At 34.1% G+C, this 24216-nt stretch overlaps 1 protein-coding gene and 1 pseudogene across 3 annotated transcripts in view; both read right to left on the bottom strand.

The window, feature by feature from the left end:
* The window catches only part of CSMD3 (CUB and Sushi multiple domains 3), a 1632969-nt gene that overhangs the window by 1436127 nt on the left and 172626 nt on the right, over positions 1–24216 (bottom strand). The window lies entirely within an intron of this gene.
* On the bottom strand, positions 9727–11943 carry LOC140498256 (heat shock protein HSP 90-alpha pseudogene; annotated as a pseudogene).

Genomic DNA, 24216 nt, shown 5'->3' with positions numbered 1-24216 from the left:
TAGCAAATTCTTACAACAATAAGGATTTCATCTACTAAACTATTCACAAAGGTTGAAATCTGCTTTGATGTGGGGAAAACCCACAACAGAATTACCCTTGCTGACAAAATTCAGCTTCTCTATGTATTCATTTGTATAATATCAATAGTTAGACTAATTTTAAAGCCTTTAATGTACATATAGATGCCTTTTCTCTTTTTATGCATTCCTGTACCTTTTGTCCCTTTTATGCTTCTGGATATAATGAAGTGTTGCAAATGTTCTCAATGTTTCAGTCACGTTAAAATAAAATCAATAAATATTTATGCATGTCAGGTACTTATCTAACAAGATTTGTCCACATTTTACAGTGTTTGTTTTAAAAATATATAAGTTGTTAAAGAGATGTCAGAATATGAAGTTGATCATCTAGCAGCTGGATCAGGAGACTTTAATTTAGGAGGCTGAATAATTCACGCACAACCTGTCACAAAGCTTTGGTCTGAAAAATTTCCCCCAGAAACGAAAGCTGAAGTAAGTTCAATTCAATTCAATGAACATCTCTAAGGCCCCAGTTGTGTCAAATTAAGTCAAGGTAAGACAAAACCCCTGCTCTTATGGAGCTGGTTGCCTAGGAGGTGGATATGGCATATACACAAATAACTATAGTTAGCTATATCAGTGACCTGAGATTGCACGAATGTCTAATTCCTTCACACTCAAGAATTCAGATTAATGGAGGCAAGCAATTTCGTGGGCACACAAGAAACATTTATTCTCCCCTAAGGAAAAATTTAAACAGTGAAAATATGAAATTCTCAGTTGGCATACTTCTCCTCTACCTGGGCACCACCTGTGATCTCATGGCATCCCAAGGATTTCTCTGTAACCATGTGGGTGCCTAAGTTCTCTGGCTTTCTGCCCGGTATGTCATCTTCCCTCCCCCTCTAATTGATGGTACCTTTTTCCTCAGCCACAATTTATGGTGTTTCTCCCACGTAAAATTTCCTAGTCAGAGATTTGACTCTATAGTAAATGGTCTGTGAGTGATGCTGAAGTTAGATTGTGAGCTTCTCCATTAGGTTTTGAGCTCCTTGAAATCATGGGCTGTTTTTTGGTATTTGTTACTTTTCTTAGCATTTGGCATAGTTCCTGATATAGAATAGGTTTCTGATAATGCTAATTGATTGACAGAAGTTGGAAAATTTTGTGGTCAATCTGATAATGAATCTCTACAAACTTAGGTGGGTTGGTCCTCAGACAACAGAAAGAATCTGCCACTGAGCCTTTTTTATAAGCAGCTATGATAAATGCAAATGATAATGACAAGGTTCCTTGTAAAGACAAGGTGTAAGATTGTAAAAATTGAAAGAGGTCATTAGGAAATGTTATGTTTAAGTTGAAATGTATTAAATGAGGAGGAGAATGGCAAAATGAAGTACAAAAAACAAAGTTATAGAAATTATTTTCATTTTAATAATCTTCTATGTACATGAACATGCTCCTGAAGAAAATCTGTGCTAAGGTTCCCTCCTTTGCCATGGCTGTCAACTCCAATGCTGATAGCACTGCAGGAATTAAGCAACTCTACCAGAAAGGATGTGAGCATTAACTGAGATTTTCATCCTTCCAAAGCAAATACACAAACAGAAATAAAAAGAATAATTCTTTGATTTTGTACTGCTTGGTTTTTTTTCCCTACAAAGAATTTTTATGTATATGATCTCATTTGATCCCTATAAAAGCTTAATGAAATAAGATATTAGATGGTAAAATTGGGGTGGAAGGGGTCAGTTGCCTTGCCCAAGATAATATAGAACAGGGGTCAGCTTGTCATCCTGTGTTCTACTTTTGTATGCCAGAGCTAGGAATGCTTTAAAAACAATTTTAAATATAATAAAATTTCATTTAAAAATGTAAAGACCATTCTCAGCTCATAGGCTATACAAAAGTAGCCAATCTCAGGGCTGTAGATGTCAACCCTTGAATAGAAAGTTGATGGCAAACTAGGTCTTACCTCATTCTTCTGGCTCAGTGTTATTTCTATAACAGTCTGTCATATCCCAGAAGCAGGAGTTTGGGGAGGAGCAGTGTCATGTAAGATATATCATGGTTCAAGGCATCAAGATTTTTACACAAGCATTTTCATTCTTCTCTCCAGGATTAACTTATTTAAAACTAAATTTTTCATTTTCCCATTCAATATTACTTTACCTTCTTGTAAGCCTGAAATACTAAGATATACATTTTATATTAAATTTATTTATTTATATTATGTAATAATAAAACCAGTAATTATTGATTTCTTCTAATGTCTAACCATGGAAATCCTTTTATTTAAAAAAAAATATTAGCTAGAAAGGTGTTTAAGCAAGGTGCTTTTTTTTTAGAGGTGTTTTGACAAAGAGGATATAACCCATTGCAGATATACAGATGTGACATTTCAAAATTATTACCTAATGATAATACTTATAGCTAACATTTATATACTTTAAGTTTGCAAAATGCTTATAAATATTATTTAATATCTGATTCAAATACTTTCAAACTTTTTTGATATTTGAGTCAGTTAATCCTTTGTAACAGACCACTATCTCCCAGGTCACTTCACTCTAACTCATTCACATGGGTTTGCCCAGTTTTCTTCTGAAAGGTTCCCCAGAATTTGATTGGTGCAAGAAGCTATGGCTCAAAATGTACCAATTAATATAATTTCCTGGATATATGGATATATAGTGTCTGGATATATACACACACATACATATACACATACATTCATGCATACATACAATCACTTCCTGGTCACCCAAGGGTGGGGAGCAGAGAAAGCCCACTAATTCTAGTTCTAACCAGGGGCCCTTCAGACATGACAGAGATCCCAAGCCTGTTCATGTTGTTACCCTAAGTTCTGCTGATAAGACCATTTCCACATGGAGATGTGTGTGTGTGTGTGTGTGTGTGTGTGTGTGTGTGTGTATGTGTGTGTATGCCTGGCAAGTGTATCCTAACTAAATGCTAGAGCATCCTTGTTGAATGAATAGCCTTTCTGTGTTATGACTGAGTAAATCTTTTTTAAACTGTTTAATGACCCACAAATGCCTTATTTTGTTTCACTGAACCTGAACACTGGCCTGAGTCATGCACTCTCATCACACTTCATATGAAGAGACCTCAGGGATAGAGACAGACTGGAGCCAGAAAGACTTCAGTGGAAGTTCTGCTTCCTACTCACAGTGGCTATGTAGCCCTAGGAAAGTCTCCTGACTTCTCAGTGCCAGAAGCATTTTTTAAGCAGTTATGGATCAAAGGAGGTTTTTTGTTTGTTTGTTTTTGTTTTTCACTCAGTTCCCTATATCAGCTTAACAATTTCCCCTTATATAGTATTTAAAGACTACAAGGTTCATTTACTTATGATAACTTTAGGTTATCATAAGAATATTTTAATGATTTTGTTGTAAATGTGCCAGAAATGTTGTAAAAAATTTATATTGTATTTGAAAAATTAGAACAGTATTTGACATATTGTTTCAAGCAAAATTGAATAATTGAAAAAATGCAGATAGAAAGTTAATTTCATTTTGTGATAAAACCATTTATAAAGCTAAATAAATCTATATCTATCTGTTTTTTCTTTTGTTTCTTTCTATCTATACACACATATGCACATACAATCTAAATTTATAGATCTGTTTCTATATCTTTCTCTCTATATATATTCCTTATTTATAGATCTCTATAGAATGCTCTATCCTATATTACAAAAACGTTCCTGAGAATACAATCCAGAATTCAGACCCTGTACTTCTGAGCTGTCATTTCAGTTAGTTAACAGGTATTTATTAAGCATCTGCTATGCTCCAGGCACTATCCTAAACACTGGAGATGCAAAAATAAAATGCAGTCCTTGTACTCAAGAGCTCGCAGTGTAATGGGGGAGACAATGCCTATGCAAATATATACAAGCAAGCTATAAATAAGAGAAATGGAAAATAATTGACAGAGGAAAGACACTAAAATTAAGAGGGCTTGGGAAAGACTTCCTGTAGAAGACAGGATTTTCTCTAGAACTTGAAGGAAGTCAGAGAAGTGAGGAGATAGAGATGAGGAGGAGAGCATTCCAGGCATGATAGATGGGAATGGGGATATGGAGTGTCTTGTTCATGAAACAGGAAAGAGGTCAGCATCACCACATTTGAAGAGTGTATGTGAGGGAGTAAGATGTAAGAAGACTGAAAAGGCTGAAGGGTAGAGGTTTTGGATATGAATATCTTTGAATTCTAAAGACAGGATTTTATAATTGGATTTAAAAAGGATAGAGAGCCATTGGAATTTATTGATTGGCAGAGGTGGAGGGATGATATGATTGGACCTGCAGTTTAGGAAAATCACTTTGACAGATGAATGGAGAATGATTGGAGTAGGGAGGAAGACTCACCAGCAGCTCTTGCTTGAGGTAATAAATGCCCTCACAAGAGCTGTGGCAGTGTCAGAGGAGAGAAAACGGCCTATCAAAGAAATGTTGCAATGGTGAAATTGACAGATATTGGGAACGAATTGGATAGAAGTTGAGGATAATATGTAGGTTGTGAGTCTAAAGGACTGGGAGGATGGTGGTACCCTGGACAGCAACAGGGAATATTTGTAAGGAAGGAGGAGTTTCAAGAGACATTTAAATCTGTCAAGAGTTTAGGTTGTCCAAATATTATGAGGAATGTATTCATCAACTGCTTTCCTTGGGCCACAATTTATTCAGACTTATTATTAATATTATCATATTTACATATCTATTAATATGCATATATTTATTTACATTAATAAATATATTTAAATAAATAAATATATAAATAAATATATAAACATATAAATAAATATGGAATATATTTACATATATTTAATATACATAATTAACTTATTATTAATATTAATTCATATTATTTGAATAAAACAACCCATATGAGTCACAATTAACTTTTCTTTACTTGGGATATGTTTTTATTTATTTATTTTTTTAACATTCTTTTAACTCCCAGCTTTTAAGCTGTGTTTCTGGTGAGAAAACCTGATGAATTAAAAAAAAATAGGGAAAAAAAAGAATGGCCTAGTTCTATAAGAATGTCAAGAGCACTAAAGACCAAAAACAACAAAAACTGAGGTTAAAGATGAAGGCTAAGGTCAACACGAAATGATTTTTTTCCCCTTTTTAATAGCTATGTTGCAACAACTGGAAAATCAAAAAAAGGATGATATTGAAGTTGGGGATTATGATCACAAATTTAGATTTGGAAAGGATTTTCAAGTTCAACTAAGTCAACTCTCCTCATATCACATTTAAGGAAACCAAGGCCCAGATAACGGGCCTTTAGGTCATTTATGTCAGTGGCAAAGCCAAGATTCAAACTCAGGACATTTGACTTCAAATTAAGACCCTTTCCTTCTCTACCATCCGGACTTCACTGATAGATGACTGAGAGAAGCTGAAACTTCTAAATTCCTGTTTTGTGGACCAAGGAAAGTGACTGTCAGAATATAATATGTTGAACGAAAATAGTTTTCACATAATTGAAAACCAAGAAAAATAGGGAGGTGGTAAGTGTACATATGCCTAGTTGTCTTGCCTGACTCCAATGCACAAGGGCAACATGGTCAAGGATACTGAAACAAATATCTTGCTGATCTTTAAAAGCACAAACAAAAACATGGAGAAAATATTAAATTGGCATAGAATTAGAGAAAAAGTGTCCTATTTAAAAAAAAAAAATATGATGAATGACTCTTAAAAATAGAGACCAGGAATTGTTATTTGACATCCTAGAAAAAATCTAGAATGTATAATTCAAGAGGTGTTTATGAACATTTAATATGCTTACTGATTGCCAGCATGATCCGGCAGAAATTCATTAAGAAAAAAAATCATGCCAAACTCTGCTAATTTTCTTTTATGGAAGGTTTGTCAGGTTCCCTTTTTACAGAATTCAAATAGGGATATGCTACTGAAAAAGAGATTTAAAAGTCATCATTTTTGCAGATGACTGTTTACTTCACTGAACCCTGAAACACTACAGGGTCTCCTGAGACCCATGTTAATTCAAAAAAACTCAGCCTTACTATACACACTTTAATAAAAAATAGATAAAAAGATGAAGAACTTATATTACCCAAATTATGACTTGCCAAGTGCTGTGATGATCCCTGAAGCATGTTAAACACCAAGCAGAGGAATTCAGATGGATGGATCCATTTAAGGGTATTACACAAAAGGCATGGACAAGAGACACATAGTACAAGAAGATATGGACATTTTTGGAAGGGTTCTTGTTGGTGAAATTAACGTGCTGAAGGCTGACAAGCAGTTGATAGGAAGACTCATTAAGTTATTCCATCTATCTATCTATCTATCTATCTATCTATCTATCTATCTATCTATCTATCTATCTATCTATCTATCTATGTATTCATGCAGACTACTTGTACCCCAGCCGTGGTAGAGTCTTACAAACTTGTATTGATCTGGTCAACTACAATCAGATATGCTATACCTTGACCCCAATATAGTGATGCCATTTTGGTCCTTTTTGAGAATGAAAGAATAAACAATATATTTACACACACACACACACACACACACACACACACACACACACACTTTGGATAATCACTATTGGTAGATAATGAGTTAGTTCTGACTAGAAAAAGAAATGGGCCTGGATTACATGTGGGGAATTATTACATATTTTGAATGATCATATCTTCATTGCTGAAAAAACCTAATTTTTAATAACAATATTTTCCAGGAGATGCCAAAAGGCTTTAAATTATGGAAAAGCATGAGATCAGAAAAATCACAATTACAAGGGCCAAAGGATTACAAAAAGTTTGTGATATACAATAAAAAGGCAGTACTATAAAATAAATCACCAAGAATATGCATAATTTGAAAAGTAGATAAAGCAATAGCAGATGTATAGTCTATATATTTCACTTTAATTAATAGACTATTAAAAGAAATAGAAGAAGGCCTCCAGCAGGTAGACAATTATATTTGAGAGGATTTACAGAAGGCATGGGCAAGGATCACCCAAAAAGAAAAGTCATGAGTGATTTGTAATTTGCACCAGCACTAGGAATATCCATATTGATGAGACTGTGGAGCCCCTGGTACTGAAGTGATAACTTACTGAGTTGTTATAATGCGAGTTAAAAATCTTCCCCTCCCATTAATAGGCCTTTGGTGGAGCCCATTGAGAGAAGCTTGACCAAGGGAGGCTTGTTTTGTAGGAAGGTCCACACTTTTTGTTAATTTCTCAGGGTGTGTCATGAGGATTGTGATGCCCCCTGGCTCTGAAAAGTGTATATATACTCTGAGGTGAGGTTTTGCTTTGAGGCTTACTCTTTGGAAGAAGGTTCATGTGCCAGATGAGACTCTGGGTAGCCACCCCAGCTTTGAAAACCCAGATGTTGCTGCTTCTCTCTCTGGTAATTATGTATGTATGCAATGGTCAGAAAAGCCCTGTCTGTTGGTCTTTATTTTTCTGCTTGTATTTTCTCTGTTGGTATGTGATTACAAAAGATTGTTGACTCATCAAAAGTTGCTTTCCTTTTAGAAAAGCAAATCTAAGAACCTGTGCTAGCAGGGCATCCTGGATGTGTCAGGATGCTTGCTACTATACGAGTATACACATCAGGGGAAGAACATAAATATAGCATGACTGGATTTCAACAAGATATTTGACAAAATTTCTCAGTTGATCCTTATAAAGAAAATGGGGAGTTATAAGCTAATGTGTTAGCACATCAGTATATTAATGATTAGTTGAATTACTAGAATCAAATATTTTTATTATTCAGGAAATAATATATGGGGTTTCTTATGTAGTATACCAGGGATCTGTCCACTAGTTTTGTCTGGTCTTCAAAAAACCTCTAAGATCACTAGCCCAAAACTTTTATTGAACAAATAAAGAAACTGATACCTAAGGGTGTTAAGTGATCTCTGTATGGAGGTAATAAGTATCAAAATCAGAATTTGAAGTCAGGACTTCTGTAGTCAGACACAATGGATAAAGACATAGAAATAGTGTTTATTAATTTCAGAGATTACAGGTAACTGGAAGAGATGGCTTAGATGCTAGATAACAGAAACAGCACTGAAAAGAATAGGCTAGAATAATGTGGTAAATTTAATAATATGAAATTGAACAAATATAAATATAAAATAGCCCTATATTTCTCTTTTTTAAAAAAAATCAAGTGCATAATAGAAGAGGCATCACTAAATGATATTTTACATGAAAAATCTTGAGCTTTTAGTGGATTTAGAGTGTGACATATTAGCACAAAAAAGTTAATGAGATACTAGTTTGTACTAATAGAGGCATTGTATACTAAATGAGATCTATAATCACTCAAAATAGATCAGGCTAATGATAACACACACACACACACACACACACACACTCAAATGAGTGGATAAAGAGTGCTTCTCTAGACTATTATGTTCTACATGATAGACAACCCATTAGGTCTGATCCATCAATGCATCCATATTGGACAGATTATGCAAAAGGACAAAGCATTAAAAAGAAAATGAGTTGCCTGTGTTGACTTTAAGGAATCACACAAGGAATTTAATTCTTGTAAGTGTCTTCTTAAATCAAAAGTCCATCATTTGAACATCAACCTTCATTAATTAATGCTATATGACTGAGTCATATAATACCACAATTTCCAAAAAAATCAAAGTTGTAGGTGACCCCAAGTGGCAATAGAAAGTTGTATCAAAGGCATGAGTAATATGTAACTTGTAACCTCTTACTGTAAGGAATATGATTGGAAAAATAGATGACCAGAAAAAGCAGGGATGGGCAGGCAGCCTATCTGCTCTGTTGGCAGCCATATAATTTCAAAAGATTCTAGAGAAAGAATCACAGTACATTCAGAAGCTCCCCTGTGGAGGGAGCATTCATATGAAGAATTAGAAAAGTGGCAGAGGATTATAAAGGTATAGTTAACTTTAAATTTATAAATTTGGAGGGAAGAAATGGTGTAGCTGAGTTGCAATCTGCATGTTGATAGGGTCAGAGGTCTAAAATGTTAAAGTGTCCACTAGAGGGAAAATGAGTCTTTGCTCTGGCCAGATCAGAGCACAACTTGAGTTTGGTTCTAGGATCTCTGTTCCTTTTTTTTCTTTAGTGTTAACACTTTTATTTTCCTAGACTTCAGTACTTACATAAGCAAAAATGGATGAAATATAATGGGACTCAATTCTTTTAAGTATATAAAAATACAATTGTATAAACATTTTAAGATACCTCCAAACACAGTATTTTAGAGACCAAGGAGTAATTCAGTTCCATTATTTAGCTTTTTGATAGCTACATACTGTTATCAGACTATAAGAATGTTAGTGAGCTAACAGTAGATTACAGTATTTGGATATTATTTCTCCCTCCCTCAAATAAAACCAAAGTAAACTACAATGATTACTAGTTCTTGCTGGAATGTCTAAGGTATCACAGTATTGTTGATACTTAGAAGGGAAAAGAAACCTAAACTTCTCCTTAAACAGCATGTTCACGCCATATGTGTGTGTATGTCTGTATATATATATATATATATATATATATATATATATATATATATATATATACATATTATATATACATACACATAATATATGTGTGTTTGTATGTATGTAAATTTTAAGTGATTTAATAAAAATAAAACATCTGAAAATATACATAAGAGGGAATGAAGACATCAAGTATTTTCTCAACACCATATACAAAATAACTTACTCAGACTAGTCTAGGAAACATACTATATAATTCCATGTATTGGAATGCATGTCTACTTTTTCCACGTGTAATGTATTATCATTTTCTTCAAGAGGTGGCATTTCCACAGTTATGGCTGCATTGATTTCTTTACTAGTTGAGTCATCTCCATCAATTCCAAAACCAAGTTTGATCATCCTGTACATCGGATTGCCATGTGTCTGAGGATCTTTCTATTTGAACCCAAGTGACAGCAGTGCAGTTTCATGCAGTATGATAACCAGATCTTTCACTGATTCATCATTCTTGTCAGCCTCTGCCTTTTGCCATGGAATTTCAATAATAGAATGGTCAGGGTTTATCTCCAAGTGTTTCTTTGCAGTCGTGTAGCACAATGTTGAGTTGTCTTGTGCCCCAGCCTTCACTATTCTTTCTGTTTGCTGTCTAGCCATATAAGAACATAACCAATCTGTTTGATACAACTACCTTTTCAACTTTCTTTTCTAGCATAGCTTTCATAATTTTGCAAAGATTTTTTCCTCCTTTTTCTGTTCTTTTAATCTTCATCTTGTGGAAATTTCATACCCTCTTTGGTTGCAGATACTAAAGTCTTACTCTTAAATTCCTTTAGCTGTTGCACACTATACTCATCAGTAGGTTCAATCATATATATTACTTCTAAACCATGCTTCCAAAAATGCTGAACAAAAGTTGAATTAGTCACTTGGTCCTTGGTTTCACCAATATATGCTAGATCTGTTTTTGATTCTCCTTCATCCTCTTGTAATAGTCCTTAAGAGAAACAATATCATCACCAGAAGTAGAAACAAAGTATCTCAGCAATTGTGAAAATTTCTTTTGGTTCTGGTATTCTTCATGTATTCCAAGCATAATATTTTTGGAAAACTACTCATAAAACTTTTTGTGATTCTCTTTATCCTTTGCCAGTTCAACAAAGAGTTTCAAGTACTTTGTGACCATTTTGTTCCTAATCACTTAATCACTTTCAGAATCTGGCTTAACTTTAACATTTTACATGAAATATTTAGAGCAAGATTTCAGAATTTGCCACAACTCTGATGAAATTTGGATATTCAGGGATCAATTCTGCACAATTAGTCATGAAGAAAACCCAACACATACAATTTGATGTCATTCTTTTTCTGTTTTCAAATAGGTCAAAGGGGGCATCTCTTGGAACAAAGAGAAGGGCTCAGAATTCAGTGTTTCACAGCTAAATGATTTTCCTAATCATTTGTCATGTTTTTATAGAATTCACTGCATTCTTTATTAGTAATATCATCAAGATTTCTGGTTCAAATTTGCTTTGTTTTGGTAAGCTCTTCTTGATCAATATATTTTTCATTAATCTTTTTCTTGTCACCATATTCCTTTTCTTCTTCATTGGAGTCAATATTTTTTTAGTCTCTGGCTTTGTCCTCAGACTCCTTTTCTTCTCTTTCCTTCTCCTATTTCTCTTCTTTTTCCTCTACTTCATAATTATTGGCTTCTTTATCCTGTTTTTTTCCACAAAAAGAACAATTGGATTAATCAATAAATTGAGAGTTTCTTCACAATTTCCTTCATTCTTCTTTCCTCCAAGTACTCAGTTTCATGCCCTTTAAGATGCAGTATTACCTTTGTTCCATGATCCATAGGTTCATCTACATCAGTCCTAAGAGGTGAATGACCCTCCTGCTGAAGACTAGCAGGCAAACTTGTTCATCATCATTATATTAAGTGATCATGGTCACTTTTTCAGCAACCAGATAGGCAGAATAAAAGCCAACCTCAAACTGACAAATCATAGAGATAGCTGCACCAATCTGAAAAGCAATTTTATGCTTCCATAAATGCTTTGGTTCCAGAATTTGCTATTGTACCAAGACTGTTGATTAGATCAGCTTTGGTCATTCCAATACAAGTATACACAATGGTAATCTTTCTAGGGAATAATGCTAATGTTTAGTTCTTTCCCAGAGTTTAGCTTACTTGGATCTATCAGGACTATCTTATGTGATTTTGTCCAGGCCATCAGAGGAGTTTGAAATTAGTCGTCTCAGAAAGATCTCTTTATTAGAGTAGAGTATATTAATAATTCAAGACATCAACTAAGGAATTTCTGTCTGAAAGGCAAAATCTGCACTTCCTTCTCCATTGGTTGGTCCTAGGTCTGTATTTCCTCAGACATCGAGGCAGAAAGAGCAGGCGCCTGAAGGTTTCATCTGGCAGCAAGAGGAAAGAAGAGCAAACTGATCTGGGAATCTCTGTTTTAAGAAGGACATTGATTAGTTGTAACATTTCCAGAGTGGTGTGACTCAGACAGGACTGGAAATTATGCTGTTAGAAGATCAATTGAAGAACCTAAGGAAGGTTTGGTTTAATTTTGGTGAGAAAACAAATAAAAAAATCGAAACAAAAACAGCAACAATAGCAACCACACTATCCCATGTCATCTATCCAATATTGATAATATTTGCAATACAGCTACAAGGACCAAATGATTCATAATTGTAAAGAGACAAAGAGATGGGAATTATTATTACGATCATGTTCTGAATAAAATATTCATTTATCCTCTAACATTTAGACATATTTTACTTTGCTTTCTGAACTACATCTTTAAAGTTGCATTCATTATACTTATTGAAAGGTATGTCTTATTTATTAGGTTTGGGGTTCAAATATATAACAACTACAAGTTTCAGTTTTTGATATGGGAAAGACAAATTTCTATGTGCACATGAGAAAGCATCACATTTAATTAGACAAAGGTATAATACTGGATAAAAGAAAATGTTCCCAAGTACATAATTGCCTGGCTCTTTTCCAAATACAGCATTTGTATTATTTTCAGAAAAGCTTAATTTCCCTTGTTCTTTATAAGATACCAAGGAACATTTTGACCACAGAAGATGATAGAACTATCAGTTACATTTTAGTAAAGAACTGCTTTTGCTAAAGTGTTTGCCTCTGTTCACAGAGAAGAGGTTATTGGACCCTGGGGTGTCCAGGTGAACAAAAACTCTTTCTCTTTCAGTACTAAGGACAAAATATATCCTGCACAGATAATAAGCTGGTTCTGATAATTTTATCCATTACATCATGGGAAGGTACAGGAGAACCTCAACTATAGGATTGTCATTTCTTATATATTACAAGAAACCAATGGACCCCATTTTAGTGCTTATTCACTAGAAGGTGGTTCTATCATAAGAATTCATTCAAATGACTAATTTTCCTAGTTTTAAGCTGTTGACACTCAGCTGTTGACTATAATATCCATTTAAAAAAAATAAGAGACAGCATGAGGTGGTAGACAGAACACTGAATTTGGAATCAGAAGATCAGTGTTCGACATTTAGACTTAGATACATTAAAGTCATTTAACCTCTAAAAGTCCTTCTTTTTTTCTCATCTGCTTTAAAAAGAAAAATCACCAGACCTGCAATTTCACTAGCATAGCAAACTCTCAATGAGGAAACTTCCTCTACAAATGTAGATCTCCAAGGCTCTGCAACTTTATTCCTGGGTTATTATCTAACATAATAATTTTCTAAAAGAGGTCATAGCAACCACTGCATTAATAGTTTTGATAAATGAAGACAAATGCAAAAGCTAAAAGAACTCTCAGGTGAATAGTTATTTTTACAAACTAGAACCAAGAAAGTTTATTTGATAAGAAAACAATATGAGGAAGTAGATATAAGTAAGCATTATCATCAGTCACCTAGTTAGTCTGTGTATGTTTACTAAATTCTAGGGTTGGTTCATAGGGAATCTTGTCAATATGACAAGATAAAATAATGTCCAGAGTCTTAAATTAGAAATGAAAAAAAATTAAAGAGGTATATTTTTGTAACATAGCAAGGCATCAAGGTTTCTTCATATATAAAATGAGGATGATAACACCTGAAGCACTTGCCTCCTTGGATTTTTATGAGGATCCAGGAAGATAATCTAATTTCTGTAAAAGACTATGTAAATTCCAGCTATTATTATTTTAACTATAACACCTTTACAAAGACTTCTATAGAGATAAATATGTGTTGTTTTCAGTTAACCCTGATCCTATTTTATTTTCCAGGATATCTATCTCAATGACTAGGTAATTTAAAGTTAACTTGTACATAATGAAGTATCTACATGTGACAGAAACACAAATAAATATCCTGGAAGACAAGATAAGAACTAAATAAGGACAGTTTATTGTATGTATCACTATGGATGTCTTACAAAGACTGTGTAGTAAAATAATAATAAATGATACTAATATAGCATTTTGTGAAAAATACATTATTTTGTTTGATTTTTGCAGCAACATTTTGAAGTTAAGTATTTCAGGCACTTATATACAAATATAGTTATGCACACATATTCAAAAGAATCTTCGACCTCATCAATTTGCCCATTCCAACAAAGCAGATAATAACCCATGTATGTCTGTCCCTCCTGTGTCAACACTTGCGCAGCCTCCCACCAAAGTTAACTACATGCTGTCCACTCAAAATACTAGGGTCTTTTCTCACTTTCTCCTAATATTACCAGGGTATCATGACAGCACTATATGCACCCACCAGTCATCCTCTGCTTTTGCTACATAACCAGTCTGCCTCTTTTTGTCATGGAATTGCTTAATGACATCTTTTACTCCTGAGTTTCTTCAGAATTCCTTATTTGTCATATGACACATTCTTCTTACATCCACCACGGACATTTCCATTGCCCTCTGTGTAATACTCATTTTTGAAGACAGTCATGTTTCATATCTCATTGCTATGTAGCAGAAATGGTAATATATCTATGTGGAAAAAATAGGCTTTTATTATTATGGGAATCTTAGTGTCAGTAAAATTATCTTGCAAATTCCTGAAAGCAACCTTTGCTGCTCTCCTCCTCCTTTTCTTCTCTTTCCTAGATTGTCCATCTGTATTATCTGTGGCAAATAGACATACTGTTGGACAAGTTTTATATGACATCTAGTCAAGTGCTTGTTGAAATCTTTGCGGTAAATATGACTTATCCATTTGGTCTTTCCTGTGTAGGTAGGCAAGTTAAACTCTTTTTTAAAAAAAATATTAATGTGTTTATTTTTAGTTTTCAACATTCATTTCCACAAGATTTTGAGTTCCAGATTTTCTCCCCATCTCTTCCCTTCCCCCACCCCACATAGCATTCATTGTGATTGCCTCTTCCCCAGGTCTGCCCTCCTTTTTATCACTCTACCCCTTATTCCCTTCCCCCTTACTTTCTTGTAGGGCAATATAGATTTCTATACCCCATTGCCTGTATATCTTATTTCCCAGTTGCATGTAAAAACAATTTTTATTTGTTTTTAAAACTTTGAGTTGAAAATTCTCTTTCTTCTTCCTTCCCCACCCACCCTCACTGAGAAGGCAAGAAATTCAATATAGGTTATACATATGTAGTCATACTAAACATATCCATAATAGTCACATTGTGAAAGATTATATTTCCCTCCATCCTAACCCCCTCTCCCCACTTATTCTATTTTCAACTTTGGCTCTCTCCATTTTCTAAAGTGTTTGCTTCTGACTATCTCCTTCCCCAATTTTCCCTCCCTTCTATCATCCCCTCCCCCCTTATTCCCTTCCCCCTTACTTTCCTATATGGTAGGATATCCAGTTGTGTATGTTATTACCTCCTTAAGCCAAATCTTATGAGAATAAGGTTCAATCATTCCCTCTCACCTCCCCTCTCTTCACCTCCATCATGAAACCTTTTTCTTGCCTCTTTCATGTGAGATAATTTACCCTTTCTATTTCTCGCTTTCTGCTCCCAGTATATTTATTCCTCCTTCACCCTTTAATTTTATTTTTTTAGGTATCATCTCTTCATATTTGACTCACCCTGTGCTATCTACCTATCTACCTACCTACCTACTTATCTATCTATCTATCTATCTATCTATCTATCTATCTATCTATCTATCTATCTATCTAATTTCCTCCAACTATTCTAATAGTAAACAAGGTCTCATAAGTTACAAATATCATCTTTCTACATAGGTATGTAAACAGTTCAACTTTAATAAGTCCCTTATGATTTCTCTTTTCTGTTTATCTTTTCAAACTTCTCTTGATTCTTGTATCTGAAATTCAAAGTTTCTATTCCGCTCTGGTCTTTTCAGAAAGAATGCTTGAAAGTCCTCTATTTCACTGAAATTCCATTTCCTCCCCCAAAGTATTTTACTCAGTTTTGCTGAGTTGGTGATCCTTGGTTTTAATCCTAGCTCCTCTGATTTGAATATCATATTCCAAGCCCTTCAGTCCCTTAATGTAGAAGCTGCTAGTTCTTGTGTTACCCTGACTGTGTAAAATACTTAAATTGCTTCTTTCTCACTGCTTGCAATATATTCTCCTTGACCTAGGAGCTCTGGAATTTGGCTACAACATTGCTGGGAGTTTTTCTTTTGGTATCTCTTTCAAGAGGCAATTGGTGGAGTCTTTCAATTTCTATTTTACCCTCTGGTTCTAGAATATCAGGGTAGTCTTCCTTGATAATTTCTTGAAAGATGATGTGTAGACTTTTTTGATCATGGTTTCCAGGTAGTCCAATAATTTTTAAATTATCTCTCCTGGATCTATTTCCCAAGTCAGTGGTTTTTCCAATGAGATATTCTGCCTTGTCTTCTATTTTTTTATTATTTTGGTTTTGTTTTATAATTTCTTGATTTCTCATAGAGTCATTAACTTCCATTTGTTCCATTCTAATTTTTAAGGAATTATTTTCTTCAGTGAACTTTTAGAGCTCCTTTTCCATTTGGCCAATTCTGCTTTTTAAGGCACTCTTCTCCCCATTGGATTTTTGAATCTCTTTCGTCATTTGGGTTAGTCTATTTTTTAAGGTGTTATTTTTTTCAGTTTTTTAGGAATCTCCTTCAGCAAGCAGTTGATCAGTTTTTCATGATTTTTTTTTTTTGCACCACTCTCATTTCTCTTTCTAATTTTTCTTCTACTTCTCTTACTTGGTTTTTGAAATCCATTTTGGGCTCTTCCATTCCTGCAACCAATTCCTACTTTTCTTGGAGGCTTTTGATCTAGGAGCTTTGATTTTGCTATCTTCTTCTGGTTGTACATTTTGATATTATTTGTCACCAAAGTAAGATTCTACAGTCTAAATGTTTTTTATGCTGTTTGCTCATGTTCCCAGCCAGATACTTGACTTTCTAACTCTTTGTCAAGGTAGGACTCTGATTCTGGTGGGGGTGGGAGTGGGTGTACTGTCCCAGGCTTCAGGTGTTTTGTATCAGCCATTGAATCCTTCACTGTCTGTGGGCTCAGGACTCTGAAAATAACTACTACCACTGCTGCCCTCACCACCACTGCTCTGCCCCCAGTGCTGCTTCCTCCTTCACCCTAAGGCTGGGGCTAGACCCCAGCCAGACCAGGTCCCACAGAGTTTTTCTATTGACCTTCTATATTGTCTTTGGCATTTCTGGGTTGAGAGATCTGGAAACTGCCACAGCTGCCAGTGATTCAGTCCCCTGAGGCCTGCTCAGACCCTGTCTGTGCTGGCAAAGCCCATGCTGGACTGCATTTTGCTTTGCTCCCAGCCCAGTGTGATAGATGCTTCATATTGACCTTCCAGGTTGTCTTGGGCTGGAAATTTGTTTCACTCTGTCATTTTGTGAGTTCTGCAGGTCTGAAATTTGTTTAGACTAATTTTTTACAGGTATTTGGAGGGGTTTGGGGGGAGAGCTCAAGCGAGTCCCTACTTTTTTGCTCCATCATCTTAGCTCTGCCCCTCAGGCCAAACTCTTTTTTTGAGTGATTCCAGATCTCTTCCATGATTAGCTACAGTAGATTTTGATGTAATCAAAAAGTCACCTACAAACAAGAATATATGGAAGACCTAACCAACAATAAGTAATCTCTTTTTAATCTGGACTCTGCTTCAGAAATCTAGTGACATGTATAAAAACCTCCTTGTTTTATGCTTTGCCAGGTGTTTGTCATCAGCAAGTGCCTGAAAGGGATAATTTTTGTTATATTTTTCAAGGACTCTTGAATAGTTTTGACTTATAGATGGGAGACACCTTGCTGTAAAGGTAACTGTAAGGAAACATTTTGTTCTGCTTTGAAATTGATAATACATAAGCAACAAACAATGAGAACAAGGGGATCTTATATTATTTTGATCAGTTGTCCTCAACTTAGTTTTGGTCTCAAGACCCCTTGTCTAATTTTCAATTATTGAGGACCCCCAAAAGATCTTGCTTATATCTAAAAACATTTACCTTACTAGAAATTAAAACTGATATTTCAAATATTTATTATTTCATTTAAAAATGAATCCATCACCTGTTACATAAAATACCATTTTAATGAAAAATAATTATAGTTCTAAAGCAAAAGAAAATTAGTGAGACACTGGTGTTTTTTCACTTTTTTATCTTTTAATTTTTATAATCTTGAATGTCTTGCTTAATAGAAGAGAACTGGATTCTTATAAGTGCTTTTTCATTCATTCTTTTGGGAAATATTACTTTGGTACAAGTCTATGAAGAAAATGTGGTCCCACACATGGGAGTTGGAAAAGAGTTGGAAAAGAGAGCAATATTTTAATATGAAAATAACATCTTAACATTAATTTGAAAATAGTTTTGACCTCATGGATTCCTTGAAAGGGTTTTGGGAACCTCTGTTGATTTCCAATCCATAGTTTGAGAAATATTGCTTTACATCTTTCAGTCAATAACAAGATGATAAATAGGTGGTCCCTTGTTGATTGGAATGAGGGAAAGTCCAATTGTTCCCTTTCAACACCCTCATCTAAGATACACTCAATTTATGAAGAGATTATTTTCATATAGATTTTTGTATAGATGATAATGAAAGCAGATAAGGTTAACGGTAATTGACATTCTCATAGTTACTCTTTGTGTGTGTGTCAATAAAGTCCTATATTTTTTCTACACCTCTGGAATCTTTTCATTCTTTGGAGGGGGTCCCTTAATACCCTAACAATTGTATTCTCTTGCTTCAATCTCTTCTTTCTCTCCAGCTGTTTTCCCTATTTTTATTCTTTACTCTACATACCCTGTAAGCATTCTGTAAGAGATTGCAATGATAGGGCCTATATGAGGTAGTTTCACTCTCTGTAATGAAGAAAACTATATTATAATACTTGCTGCAAATCTTTCCCATTTTTCTTCTGTTTTTATCTTTTCTGCTTTTTTCTCCTGCTTTCATTCTTTAATTTTGTTTACTTTGTTTGGATTACTTACTTTGTATTACTTTGTTTAAATGGATATCTTGCCAGACTTTCCTTCGACTGCTTTTACATTCTATTCTTCATTTTCTCCTCTTCTTTGTTAGATGAAATCACTTATACTTGATCATAATCCTTTGTCATATTTCACAGATTAAATTGTATCCTAACTCAGGATCATCTTTTCTAGGGATAGCTCTCCATGTCTTTCTATTTGGCTAATATATTTGCTACAGCACTTTTGGGGAAATTTTAGTCACCTTATTGCAGGTATTTATTATTTTTACTAAATAAAAACTGAAACTTATTCATGGTCTAACAGCTAGTACGGATCGGGGCAGTATTTTAAAATAGTTCCTTCCTAATTCTAATCCAAAACTCTTTCTACAATCACATAATTCCTTGATACAAAACAAAAACAAAAACAAAAACAAAAACTAAAATACAACCTTTTCTTTCCTGGATTTAATTCCAATTATTCTGGAAGAAAAATCTATTTTTGGTTGAGAGTACTCAGATAAAATCTCATGGTATTTCAGTTTGATGTAGGGGTTGACTTTCCATTCATAATTGTCCATTCCCCAGTGTCTAACATACTACCTAGCAAATAGAAGGTGTTAAATAAATACTTGTTGATTAATTGCTAATGATGCACAAACTTTGGTGGTCATTCAAAGCTGAAAAAGTTTTGAATGTAGACAAGCTGACAGGCTAGTCATCTGATGATCAGTCTAGATACATTTTATGTCATCTAGGTGGCCACCAAGGGTTGCATCTTTTCGCTTCTTCCTCTCCTCCCTCTTTGGTCACAGCAACACAAGAGTTAATCTACTAAAATATAAACAATTTAGGACCTAAATGAGCGAAAGGAGTACCCACATAGAAGAAACTGCCTATATGTTTTTAGGAATGTTGATATATGCATGGCTTCTACATTAAGGAAAAAAATATTATGTTGCTATTGAATTTAATTTGTGTTGACAGAAACTAAAGTATTACAATCCATTGTTTCTCTCTCACTCGCTCTTTCTTTCTCTTTTTCCTATGTGTGTACTTATAACGAACTCACTGAAATTATATATATGTATATATGTATGTATACATGTATATATATATATGTATGCACACACACATATACACATGCATATACATGTACATATATACATATTTACAAAGGTTTACAAATTACTGAATTTTAAAACATTTGTAATAATATTTTCATTTTTCTCTTTCTTTTTTCTTCATAAGGGATATGATTTAATTACTAATATTGGATAATAAAGAAAATTGCTGTATAAGGAGCTTAAAAGTAACTTTTACAAAATGCTATTTTTCTGCTTAACATTAAGGAAATACTAGTTGTTAAAATAGTAGTCAAGCATAATTTGTTTTTAGAAGGAAGGAAACAAGAATTTATTAAAGACCTACTATGTACCAGGCACTATACTCATTGCCGTACAAATATTATCTAATTTGGTTCTCACATTTCTGGAAGGTAGATGTTATTATTATCCTCACTTTATAGCTGAGGAAACTGAGATAGAGGCTAATGACTTGCTCAGGATCATCTAGCTATAAAAATCTGAGCCATAATTTGAACTCAAGTCTTCCTGACTACACAAGAAGCACTCTATCCACTATGCCACCTGTCTTCCTTGATTAAAATCATATTTCAGTCTTCCTTAGTACAAAGAAAATACTTTGCTTCTTTTAAAATTAAATTATTAGCTCATTTAATAAATAGAATAACATTTAAATATCACATTATTTTACTTCTAGAAGAATCATGGAGTCATACATTTAGAATTGGTAGAGGCCATAAATGTTATATAGTAAAACATCTTATTTTAAATGAGGCAACTGATGCATATTGAAATTAAATGATTTACTAGCATAACCACACATATTATTCAACTAATGTTCAGTTTTTTTTAAATTGGAAATTCCCTAGTCAACGAATAGAGATTAAAATGAAAGAGAGATGAGAGAGAAAGAGACAGAGAGTGAAAGAAAAACAGAGAGAGAGAGGAAGAGAGAGGGAGGGGGAGATAAAGAGACAGAGAGAGGCAGAGACAGAGAGAGATTCACTGTTATGTACATAATAAGCTTTTTATAAATGTTCATTTTTGACCTAAAGCCAAACATATTTAGGAGTATTAAATCAAAACCAGAAAGGAAACCTATTTATCTGGGTGAAGACTGGAATACAAAATGATTTATGTTTTTCTGTCCAGAACTCCTGCTCTGGCCACAATTAGTCAAAGACTTAGAACATATGTCCTAGGAAGCATATGAGTGAATAAAGTAGATGTAGGTCAGGTGAATAACACAGGAGCAAGTATCAAAAAATTTTAACTGCTTTGACTCTGGGAAGTTTTGTTAACTTATCTGAGCTAAAATTTCTTCAACTGTCAAATAATTTTATTTAGTATAAAGATATGAGAAAATAAATTAAAAAAACTAAATCTGAGAAGTGTTTACATATAAACCCAATTGGAAAAAATATGTCTTTTGTTCTCAAACATTCTACAAGATTGAAAATCTGTGCGTGTGAGCGGGGGGAGTAGCTCAGATAAATGGAGTCATTAAAAATGTCTTTTACTGTATAAATAAGGGTTAAAAGCAGTTTAAACCTTTGGTTGAGGCTAGGAAAACCAGAATACATTACTCAGGGGAATTAAAAAACAAATCATAATAGTGAAGAACTTAGAAATATTGGCATTGGAAAAGCATAGTTTTAAGAAGACTTTAAGCAATGAGCTAGAATTTCTGATTTTTGCATGTTACAAGGGATACTGATCAGCAAAGAATAAGAGAAGTCAGAGTAAAAGAATCAGAAAACATAGCCATTAAAGGAAGAAAAGGAGAATCACTAGGGAAGGGAAAGCAAGAAAACTGGAAGTTTTAGTGAATGAGAATTGTTTCTAATGGTACTTCTACAGAATTTGAAGTAGTTTACTTGATTTGCTTTGGGGAGATGGGTTGTTACAAGGCAATAAGAAGGGTCAGTGGATTAGAGACAATGCCATATGAAGATAAATTGAAGGAACCAAGGACATTTAGCCTGAAGCTTTGTAATATGGAAGAAGAGATTGGATATGGAAGAAGACAGAACTAGACAACTGCAGTGGCTATTGCATAAGCCAAATAAACCTGATGCCACCACGAACATGCTAACTGTTGGTGGTAGTGGGCTACCTCCTCCATTAGCCTCAGAGGACCCATATTCTTTTGTGGAGATGTTGTAGAAGGAATTCACGAATAGGTAGGGTTTTATTAGATGGCCTTTAAACTCCTTTCCACTGTCCTACTCCGAAATTCTCAGAGCAAGTTTATGAGATCAGTAGTATAACTATGATTATTTCAATTTTGTGTATTAAAAACAAATAAGCAAAACAACTGAGAAAGTTATAATTTTCCTGAGGGACCAGACTATTACATTGAAAATGCCAGAATTTGAATGCAAATCTTCTAACTCTACCATATGTCTAATAGTTTTTAAGAAACCAGCTTAATAAATTTGATACTTGTCTCTTCATAAGAATAATTATTGTAAGCCATTTTCTCTTGCTTGGACTCATAGTATGCTATAAGCAATGGGAAATGGAAGAAAGAGTATGAGAAATGGGCTGGAATTGGTAATAGGCTGAAATTGCAAATTAGATTTCTAATGCTGATTGAGTTCTTGTGGATGATTAGCTTTCCTTGCTGATTAATCCTCATGTGTTCAGTTTCCTTCTCTGAATCCTGAATGTGGCACTAAGATCTCATTTATTCTTCCAGAAGGGCTTTAACCCATTACAATTGCTTAAAACTCTCCAGGGCCAGCTGAAGTTCCAGATACTCAGAAGACATCAACATAGGAGAGCTTTAACAGAGTACAGCCAATAGCTGTGGAACTACAAACAACTACTGAATGATGACACTGGCAATCTTCATTTCATAGGAAAAGACTGAGATGCAGCAGCTCCATGGTTTCTTCCCTCACTGCAAAGTGAGAAATAATCAGATTCCAAATTTAGAATCTCTATTTTTCTGTTCAGTATTCTGCTTAAGACACTTTCTAGTTATGTGACTTTGTGTAAGTCACTTAACATCTCTGATCTTCAGCTTTCTCATCTGAAATTTGGGCATAGTTAATTAAGTTGACATAAGGAAAGAACATGTTAATCTTAAAGTGCTACTTAATTATGATGAAATTTTACTTCTTCCTCTGCAGTCTGCACCCTATACTTGTCTCCAATTTTTTATATACCTATATTTTCTCTCTTGTAAACCTTAACACTGTTTATCTGCCTTCTATATAGTTTTTCATGTCTGCTTGGGATATGTGAATATTTGTGTGTATTAATGTTAAAAAAATTAAAGCTTAATTCCTAATACAAAGTACTTGTGTCTAATGGAGATAATAAACATTTTGTTAAATGCTACTTTGCATTTTCTTTTAGTTAAAATTCCCCTTAATTCCCTTATTTTCTTCCTAATTACTAAAAATGCATCTTCTTTCCAATGTTCAAAAGAGGACCTATGATAGAGAACTGTTAGGCAGTATTTTTTGCCAATACTCTGAGATGCTGAGTTTGAAATGCTTAGAATATATGTGCATGGAGGGAGTCTTGTTAAGAATACAGATGAAAATTTGGGGTACAATTAAAAAAAAAGAAAATTTGGGGCATAGAAAGAATAGCCTTGCTGTCACTTTTCTTCTTACCAATCCCGTACCAAAAGTTGTATATGATCTACATACATCAGCCTAAACACACCTCCCAACTATCTTCCCGATGAACTTAGAGAAAAAGTAACAATATCATCTACCTTCCATGCTCTGGCTTCGTTTTCAATTTTTTCTTCTATTTACCTTTTCTCTTTATTCCACCCACTAAATCTCACTGTAGCATTAGCTTTTCATTAGGTCCATTTTTCTTTACATATAGCACTTTCCTTTTCACATTTCTATTAAAACTATGTTCAGTCCTCAAAAACACCATCAAGTGATGAGACCAAATACGGCAAATAAGCAATCATTCAAAATCCCATCTAAATATTATTTCATCCTCAAAGTCTTTCCCGACCAGTCTTCTTGCCCAATTAGTAACAATCTTTCCCTCCTTTGACCTTATTTGCAAATATTTTGCTTGAACCTCTCCTATGCACTTATTGTATTGTATTTCACTATGTGTCTAATCCTCCTAATGAACAGTAAATTTCCTGAGGGTAGCTACTTTGTCTT

This window comes from Notamacropus eugenii, chromosome 4, assembly GCF_028372415.1.
Source record: "Notamacropus eugenii isolate mMacEug1 chromosome 4, mMacEug1.pri_v2, whole genome shotgun sequence".
Classification (NCBI taxonomy): domain Eukaryota; kingdom Metazoa; phylum Chordata; class Mammalia; order Diprotodontia; family Macropodidae; genus Notamacropus; species Notamacropus eugenii.
This window is presented reverse-complemented; position numbering and strand designations above follow the sequence as displayed.